Genomic DNA, 8562 nt, shown 5'->3' with positions numbered 1-8562 from the left:
TGTAGGACCGTAGGCTGTTTTCAGGCCCTCATAGAATCCCCTGTAATCACCTGTATCTGCGCATAATTGGATTTTTTGTGCAAGATTGGTCCACCACTTGTTCTGTATGTCACGAAGTGTCTGTTGTAGCTTGCTGCATGCAAGTCGAAAGGCTGCTTTCCTTATATGACAAGATGGCTGAGCAATATGGGCTTGGTGAGCAGTTCTCTTCTTACTCAACAATTCCTGGATCTCATGGTTGTTTTCATCAAACCAGTCTTTGTTTTTCTTAGAGGAGAACCCTAAAGATTCTTCAGAGGACTGCAGAACGCTATTTTTAATAAGTTGCCAGAGTGCTTCGGGAGAGGGATCTGTGGAATGAACTTCGAGCCTGGATTGGAGATTTGCCTGGAAATTGTCCCTTACTGTAGCTGTTTGAAGACTGTTAACTTGAAGTCTCCTTCTAGGAATGCTGTCCTTTTTAGGTTTGAACTTAAGGTGGAGGTTAAGTTTACAGCGCACAAGGTGATGATCTGTTTGGCATTCTGCACTAGGCATCACGCGGGTGTGACGAACATCGCGGATATCTCTCTGTCTGACCAAGATGTAATCAATGAGATGCCAGTGCTTGGACCTAGGGTGCATCCAAGTTGTCTTCAGACTATCTTTCTGCTGAACTCTGTAGGAAGCCAATTAACCACTGAAAATGCAGGTTTGGTCCCTCTCACTACTCTTCCTGATTTCAGCCAAAGGTTTGGGTTTCCCCTATAGTCAGCGACCAAAAAAGCACTTCAGCAGTTGCTGTTTAGTAAGGTGAGAAGGTCTGGTTCCTCTCTGGTTCTCCAAGAACTTGTCTCAAAAGTTAGGACATCAGAATGTTTGTGATAGTGAGCACGTTTCTACCTTTTACATCTTTGGGAGACATCAAAATTGTTTGCTGCTGCCATTTTACTGTTATTCTTCCCAGTTGCAACAGTGGCAAGGAACTCAAGAGTTTCTTCTCAATAAAAAAATGGCAGGGAATATTGCACAGTCACCTATGAATGAGGAGACTTAGAATCATAGAATTATGGAACAGCCTGAGTTGAAAGGGACCCATAAGGATCATTGAGTCCAACTCCTGGCACTGGCCAAGACCATCCCAAAGAGTCACAGAGAATGCCTGAGAATATTATCCAAACACTCCTTGAGCTCTGTTAGGCTTAGTGCTGGGACCACTTCCCTGGAGAACCTGTTCCAGTGCCCGACCACTCTCTGGGGAAAAAGGAACCTTTTCCCAATAGCCAGCCCAAACCTTCCCTGACACAACTTCAGGCCATTCCCTTGGGTCCTGTCACTGATCGCCACAGAGCAGAGATCAGTGCCTGACCCTCCTTTTCCCCCATGAGGAAGTTGTATCTGCAATGAGGTCTTCCCTCAGTCTCCTCTTAGCTGAACACACCAAGTGCCCTCAGCCGCTCCTCACATGACTTCCCCTCAAGGCCCTTCCCCATCTTCGTTGCCCTCCTTTGGACACTCTCTAATGGCTTAATATCTTCCTTATATTGCAGTGCCCAAAACTGCCACAATATTCCAGGTGAGGCTGTTCCAGGTCAGAGCAGAGTAGGACAATCCCCTCCCTAGCCTGGCCTCCAATGCTTTGCCTAATGCCCCCCAGGACACGGCTCTCCTGGCTGCCAGAGCAGTGTTGACTCATGCCCAACTGGCCATTGAGCAGTACCCCAGGGCCTTTCCTCAGTGTTGCTCTCCAGTGTCTCGTTTCCCAGTCTGTCTGTACATCCAGGGTAGCCCCATCTGAGGTGCAGGACTCAGTACTATTATTCTCAATCACATTCTCAATGTGTCTTTTACTCAGAGTTTTTCCAGGTCCTCAAAAGATTACTCAGACCCAGATCTGAGTGCCAAAATGCTGAATAGCTCTTCAGCCATGCCCAGACAAACTGTGTCTGGACCTGAGCATATCCCAGCACCCCAAGGACTGTAACTTGTAGAAAATAATGAAAATAGTACCTCTTGGACATTGGACAAAAAGACAATAAAGAGTCTGTCCACATGCATACAAAGGTGAAGAAAAGATTAGAACATAAGCCATGTAAAAGCCTTACTAAGACTTTAATTTAAATTGTATTAGTGTTCCCTTGTGTTGTTATCACACAGCACTGGGAATTCCTATAGCATCCTCCATTAGGGACTTAAAAACAATTAGTCCCTAGACTTGCTGAGTGCCCACCCCAGCTCTGCTGTAAGCAAGCTCTTCCATGCCTTTCACAAGCCATAGAGAGAGGCTCCCATGAAAATAGGAGTGATGCCAGGGGTCCTTTCCAAAATGGGGCTGAGTGGGAGGCCTTCTGGATGTGAAATCCCAGGCCACTCTGAGGTTTGGAAAGGAGACACTGGAAGAGATGCCAGCACCTGCCAGGTAGTGGGAAAGTGCAGCAGGAGGAGACAGGGGGAGGCATGCTGTGAGGGCAAGAAGCCTAATGCTCCAGAACAACACATATGATGGTCAGCAGGCTCCTGCACAGGCACTGGGACATTTCTGCAGTTTTCTTGGCTGGCAAAAAGGTTTCTGTTGTAGGTCTGTCGTGTCACTTGAGGTCGTGCTGTTGCCACTATTCCTTCTTCTGGCAGGATTTCAGCTAGTTCTGTCAGTCCTTGTGATGCCTTAAGTCTCCAAAGGTTTCCTGACCAGGCCTTGAAACCAGCTCCACTCAGACAACCTTAAGCTACAGGAACATTTGTAAGTTCATTTATTTGTCAAATTGCTGTTTCAAATTGTTAGCATATTAATGTCTCCAGCCCACTGCCATTTCAAAGACAAGACAAAAAGAGAACAGACAAAAAGTCCAAATATTTTCATTTAACTTTTTTATAATGAAGCATTTTGGGGCAATGTTCTGCTTCAGCATTTAATTAAATGTGAGTTTCTGAAGCAGAAACTCCACCTTACCCCTAACTTAAAACATCTGATCCTGAGTGAAATTCTGCAGACAATCAAGACTAGTGTGTGTGGAGAAAAGCGGGGGAAGTAGGTCATTAGAAAAAACAAAGCATTTAGGCATAATTCTTAAAAGGAAAGATAGGAGTTGCTAGTTACTGCCAGGCTCCAGGTGTACCTCTGCCTGTGAATGACTGCTTTCCTCTTTGAGCAGGTTTTGTCTAGGACACTCTGAGAACAGCTTCTGGTATTCCATGCCCGTCTGCATTTGGAGGGGAACTGGCGTTACCTCTGTTCATCTCGCTGCTGGAAATGGGACAGAAAAGCCCTGTCTCACACAGCAAGGAATCTACAATTAGATAAGGAACCAAGTCACTGAGGAATCATTTTCATCTCTGACCACTGGTCACATTTCACCCATAGGTGACACTGACTCTGAAGGCATCCTGGCACATCTCCTTGAGTCAGGATATTCCAGTCCTGCACAGCATGCCCATGCCTCTGTGAACCTGGTGAGTTACCATATCCACCAGCCCTTCAGACTCTTACAGCAGAAGTTGTTGTAGCCTTAGATGTAAAGTCCTTTATGGTGAAATCTCTGCTGCAGTCTCTGCAATTTGGAGTTATTCTATTTGGCATTACTAGGGCTCTCACTGTGATATACTTTAGAATAATGAGACATCAATTCTCAGTCAAGAGGCTATTTAAAAACACTACTAATTTGATGGGTTGTGCAGATGAATTAGTTCATTCAATGGAACTTTTGCCATTTATGGTGGTGGTGGGATGGGTGTTGTGTGCTCCCATCTCTGATGTTCTCTCTTTCTTTGTACAAACTGATTTAACCATTACTAGAAATAACTGGCATGGTAGACCTCCTTTTTAATCAACTGAGCTCTAGCACTGAGAGTCAGACTGTGTGGGTAAGCATCTGTAGAAGAGAAGGGATTGTTTGGAAATTAGGTGGATCAAAATAAACTTTAAACATTGAATGTCTAAAAAATATCAGATCCCTTTGGCTTCATGCAGAGTGATGGAGGGCTAAGCAAGCCCCACAGTATTTAGTGATGCCTGTATGACCACAGCTTTGTCAGCAACAGCTGTGCTGTAGTTTTCTTTCTGTATGGATAATACCACATGGAAAAAAGAGCTTCCCCTCACTCCTAATCCTTCTAGGTCTTTAGTGAGAGATAGTTTGGCCATTGCTTTTGAATGAAAGGGCAGAGATGCTACCAAAGATGCTGGTGGATAGCCAGGAGAACCCAGAGAAACAGGGGCTTTACGCAGGTAAGAGAATGAGTTTCTCCAGGAACAGAAGAGCATTGCTGAGAAGACAGCAAACATTTTTGTTCCTGCATAAGCCTATCCATTTGTCTGTGTAAAACATAAATGTGATGGTCAGATCTAGATCAAACAGTGTTCACAAGACTCCCACTTTGCAGGAGCTAATAGCATCCCTAGAGATACCAGTGTCTCCAAGGTTAAGGAGAGCAACCATATCACGAACTGCAGGCAGGATGATGAGAAGTGGTCATTGTTGCTGCCAAGCTGCATCTCCTCTGCTGTGAAAGGAGGTTTTCATGTTTACAGTTAGTGATCAGAAAAGAAAAAGCTGTATATCGTGTATATAACTGAGACAGTTTTTTTATTCATTCATCAGTAGCTGTTAATGTACGTGGGATACTGAAATGGAAAACTGTTCACAAAATTAAAACGTAACAAAATAGCTCACCTACAGGAATTTAGTTTTTCACCATAAACAATAAGTGCTGTCAAACCTACCACCTGTTTCACACAGGGGACCACAGCAGCTGATCTTTCTGGCAAAAGCAAAGAGGTATCTGGAGTGGGTTGTGGTGTGACTGCTTGAACACAAAATTGGCATACTCTCTCCAGATTGGTGGATGCACATGAGCAGGAATGTCCTGTTCCTTCCATGAGTCGTTTAATTTGAGGGCTCTACATCTAAAAAGTCAGTGATTTAATATGGTGGTGTAAGTTTGGAAGCATTGTAAACATAAAGTCAACTCTGAATTGCTGGCTTTGCTGGGTAAAGATCTCAGTTGTTCTGCTTGGAGTGGACAAAAGAGCATCTGTGAACTTCTGGAGGGCTCTGAGTTCTGCACAGGAAAATGGAGATGCAGAACAGAGGCTGTTCTGCTGCAAATTCATATTATGCTTTCATTCCACCTAAGCCCCTGGGAACACAAGGGAGTTCACACTGTTCTATCATGAGTCTTCAACTCAGTGAACAACAACAGCTGGACATGTTAAGGCTGATGTCAGTTTCTGGATCCACTCCATTGGCAGTCTGAGTCATTGGTCTCTAAATGATCCTGTGCACCATGTGGGTGGAGTGTAGGCCTGCAAGGTAAAACTATTCATAGGTGATCCTGATTTTGTGTCAGAGAGGACCTTGCTTCTTTGTGAAATCTTTTGTCCCTGCATGTCTGGGTGGCAATGTTTTCCCTCACCTCAACAATGAGATTTATATCTTTACGCTATCAGTATGTCATATACAGCACCTGCTTAGCTCCTTGATAACCTGCTTACAGGTTTCAATTCACCTTCAGATTTGGCCCCCTGACCACCATAGGATGGCAAAGAAAATTTCAGGTATAACATGGATTGAATGACACATGTGAGACCCAAAAAGTCACATTTGGGGGGGGGGGGGGTGAAGCCTGGACTAGAGCCTTGGACTCTGGTTCACAGCTTGCTGAACTTATTTTATACTCTGGTCAGAAGGTGAACCACCCTAAAAACACCCATGTAATGAGTTCTGGAGACTTTTTTCCAGTGAGGAAGGTCATTGTTTATATTTCCAAGTGCTGTGGCCTTGCAGTCCCTGGTGGATGCCATATATGGAATCACGAGATGCTCTGCTCAGCTTATAGTCAGCTTTAAAGAAGAGCCTGTTCTAAACTGCTTAGTGAGCACACTTGCATTTTGGTTGAGACCATCAAAAGAGGCCCACAAAGCTATTCACAAGAGAGGAATGAGCTCAGGAGAGAGAAGGATGGGCACTGTAGCTCAACAGAAGCTTGGGAGGTTTTGTATAGGCTCATTGTGTGTAGGTCTGAGGAATCCCCTGCTCTCCCTTTGGAAGTGCATCGGGCCAATTGCTACAGCACAGGCAGTGCCAGCTGAGATATGCATGGGCTGTAAAAGCATCTTTAAAGCACCTCACTCTTTGCCATTAAAAAGAAAAGAGAAAAAAAAAAAAAAAGGGGAAAATATCTGAGATGTAAAAAGCCATGCATTTGAGAAGGACCCATACCAAGTATTTATTTACCATGTAAAATTGGTAAAAGGCTGCTTTTTTTATTTTTTTCTCTCCCCTCCCCACTCCCTGTAGCAGACATTGTGTATCAATTGGTTATTCTTCTCACTTTTTCCTTTTCCTTCATATTTGGCTGGGGGTGGGGGGTGATGAAGGAGGGGGAGTTGTTGCTATTGTTGTAAGGAAGATTCTGGAATCTGTGAGCACAAAGTATTAGTATTTTAAATAATAAGAAAAAATTCCACATGGAAAGCTCATCTGGCTGTGGCAGTTTGTGACTGAATGAGAGAAAAGTGCCCTAGAAGCTATTCATTAGGAATTCACTGGAAGCTCTCAAACAAGCCTGGCAGAAGCTGAAATTGAAGTGGTCTCTGACCTAATTTTCTTCTGCATGAAACATCTGCATCAAGGCACTCTTTGATGTATTCCACTTGGCTCTGTCTACAGTATTGTATCACATGGCTTCAGCGTTGCCTCAGTTTTAAAAGACATTTCCAGCCTGTAGAAGGTAATGTGATGTTACTGTTACCCAAACTAATCACTCAATGTGCTCCCGAAATAGAAACAATAGAGGTTCAGACAACGGTGTCTGCTTTGCAGTCGTTGTTGCTACCTAAGCTCACGGTTTAAAAAACCCAGTTCTGTGATATTCATCTCATGTAATTCATCAACACCAGGAAGGGGAGGGAGAAGGGGGAACTGTGAGCCTTCTGTGTAATAGTATGTCAGGGGATACAATGCTTTACATGTGTGAGCTTTGCATTCTTTGCCACTCCAGCCATGCAGTTAGTTTAGCACACTGAAAACAAAAACAGGGAAATGTTGGAGGAAGTTATCATAAAGACTCAACAGAAGGAGCTCCTGGTTTTCATTTTGCTGTTTGTTCTCTGCTGATTGACACCCAAAGCTCACAGTGAAAGAAATGTGAGCATGTTTGTGTAGATGCGTGGATGATGTGTGATGTATTTTGAATATATATTTTTTCCCCTCCTTTTCTTGTCTGCGCCACAGTACACATTTCAGATCCTGTCTCAAGCTCTTCTCCAAGTGGTGTATAAAATATAGCCACACAAAGATATCTCTAAATATGTACACTTGCTTTTACACATATCTACACAGATAAATGATATAAGAAATTTTTAGGGTCACTTCTTTACTTTGAATGAATAGATCTTAGGCTTCTCCAGAAAGGTTTTCTGCTCAGTCTTACCTAATGGCATACTGCTGCTTCCCCAACCTTGCTTGTATTATGTGAATAACTGTGGTGTCTTTTGTATTCCACCCCCTGAAGAAGAATCCTTTGAAATTCTAAATGACTGTGCTGCAGATTTTAATGTCTGTCTCTTAGAAATAGCCAAGCATTGCCCACTTATGGAGCAAGATGAAGCAAGCCTTTTGAAAGTTATTCAGACTGCTTCCTCAGCCTCATGAGTGTGTGTGTATGTGTGCGTGTGTGTATACACGAGCTCTTTAATTCTCTGAATATATGGCAGGAATACATTATTTCCATGTGAATCACTTTCCCTCTCCTTCTGTCCATCCACTCCACCCCCCAAATCTCTCCTACTTTTGTTGACATGGGAGAAATAAAGCTAGCTGACTAGGGATCTTGTGCAGGTCTTGTGGGGACAGCATGAGATGAGTTGGTAGCTTCTCAGTATGGTTCCTTGCAGAGATCAGAAGGAAAAAGCAGCCCTACTGCTACTAATTAGATGCCTCCAGGGTAATCACAGCAGAAAAGCTACAGCCCAGAAGCCTCAAAATAGCCTGCTCCCTGGGGTCCTTTTCCCAAGATTGGGCTGAAACACATCAGGAAGGCAGAGTGGAAGGAAATAGACCCAATCCTGCCTGACTTCACGGCTAGCAGATACCTGTGTCCTCTTTCTGATGCTGCTCCTTTAAGCCCATGTTTCTTTGCCTCACTGATGTGCGGAGGACTTGAATCTGGTAGCGATGGGTATAATTAATTCCTTATACAAACAGCTGCTCCATCCCACTGAAATAATGTGTTTTGCTGTGTTAGGAGTTGCGTGCACTATGACAGCCAGCCCCAGCTCTGGAGGACTTCCCTAGGAGTGCACTGTCCAGACACGATGGGGGCAGGTAGGGAGAGGTGAAGGGATGCACCCAAGGTCACACTGCAGTAGCCAGGAAGCAAACTCCACCTCATCTTCTGGCAGCCAAACTGCGGCACTTTGAGGTGGGAACACCCTGTCTCATCTTCTGCAGAAAAGCACCAGGCCAGCCCTCAGTGCCTGTTGCCAGCAATAAATCTCCTTGAACTAATTTTGTCAAGGACAAAAACAACACTATGCACAAAAAAAAAAAAAAAAAAAAAAAAAAAAAAAAAAAAAAAAAAAAA

This window comes from Empidonax traillii, unplaced genomic scaffold, assembly GCF_003031625.1.
Source record: "Empidonax traillii isolate 1590-97213 ecotype Southwest subspecies unplaced genomic scaffold, ASM303162v1 scaffold116:size1738432, whole genome shotgun sequence".
NCBI classification, from domain to species: Eukaryota; Metazoa; Chordata; class Aves; order Passeriformes; family Tyrannidae; genus Empidonax; species Empidonax traillii.
Note: the sequence above shows the minus strand (reverse complement) of the source record.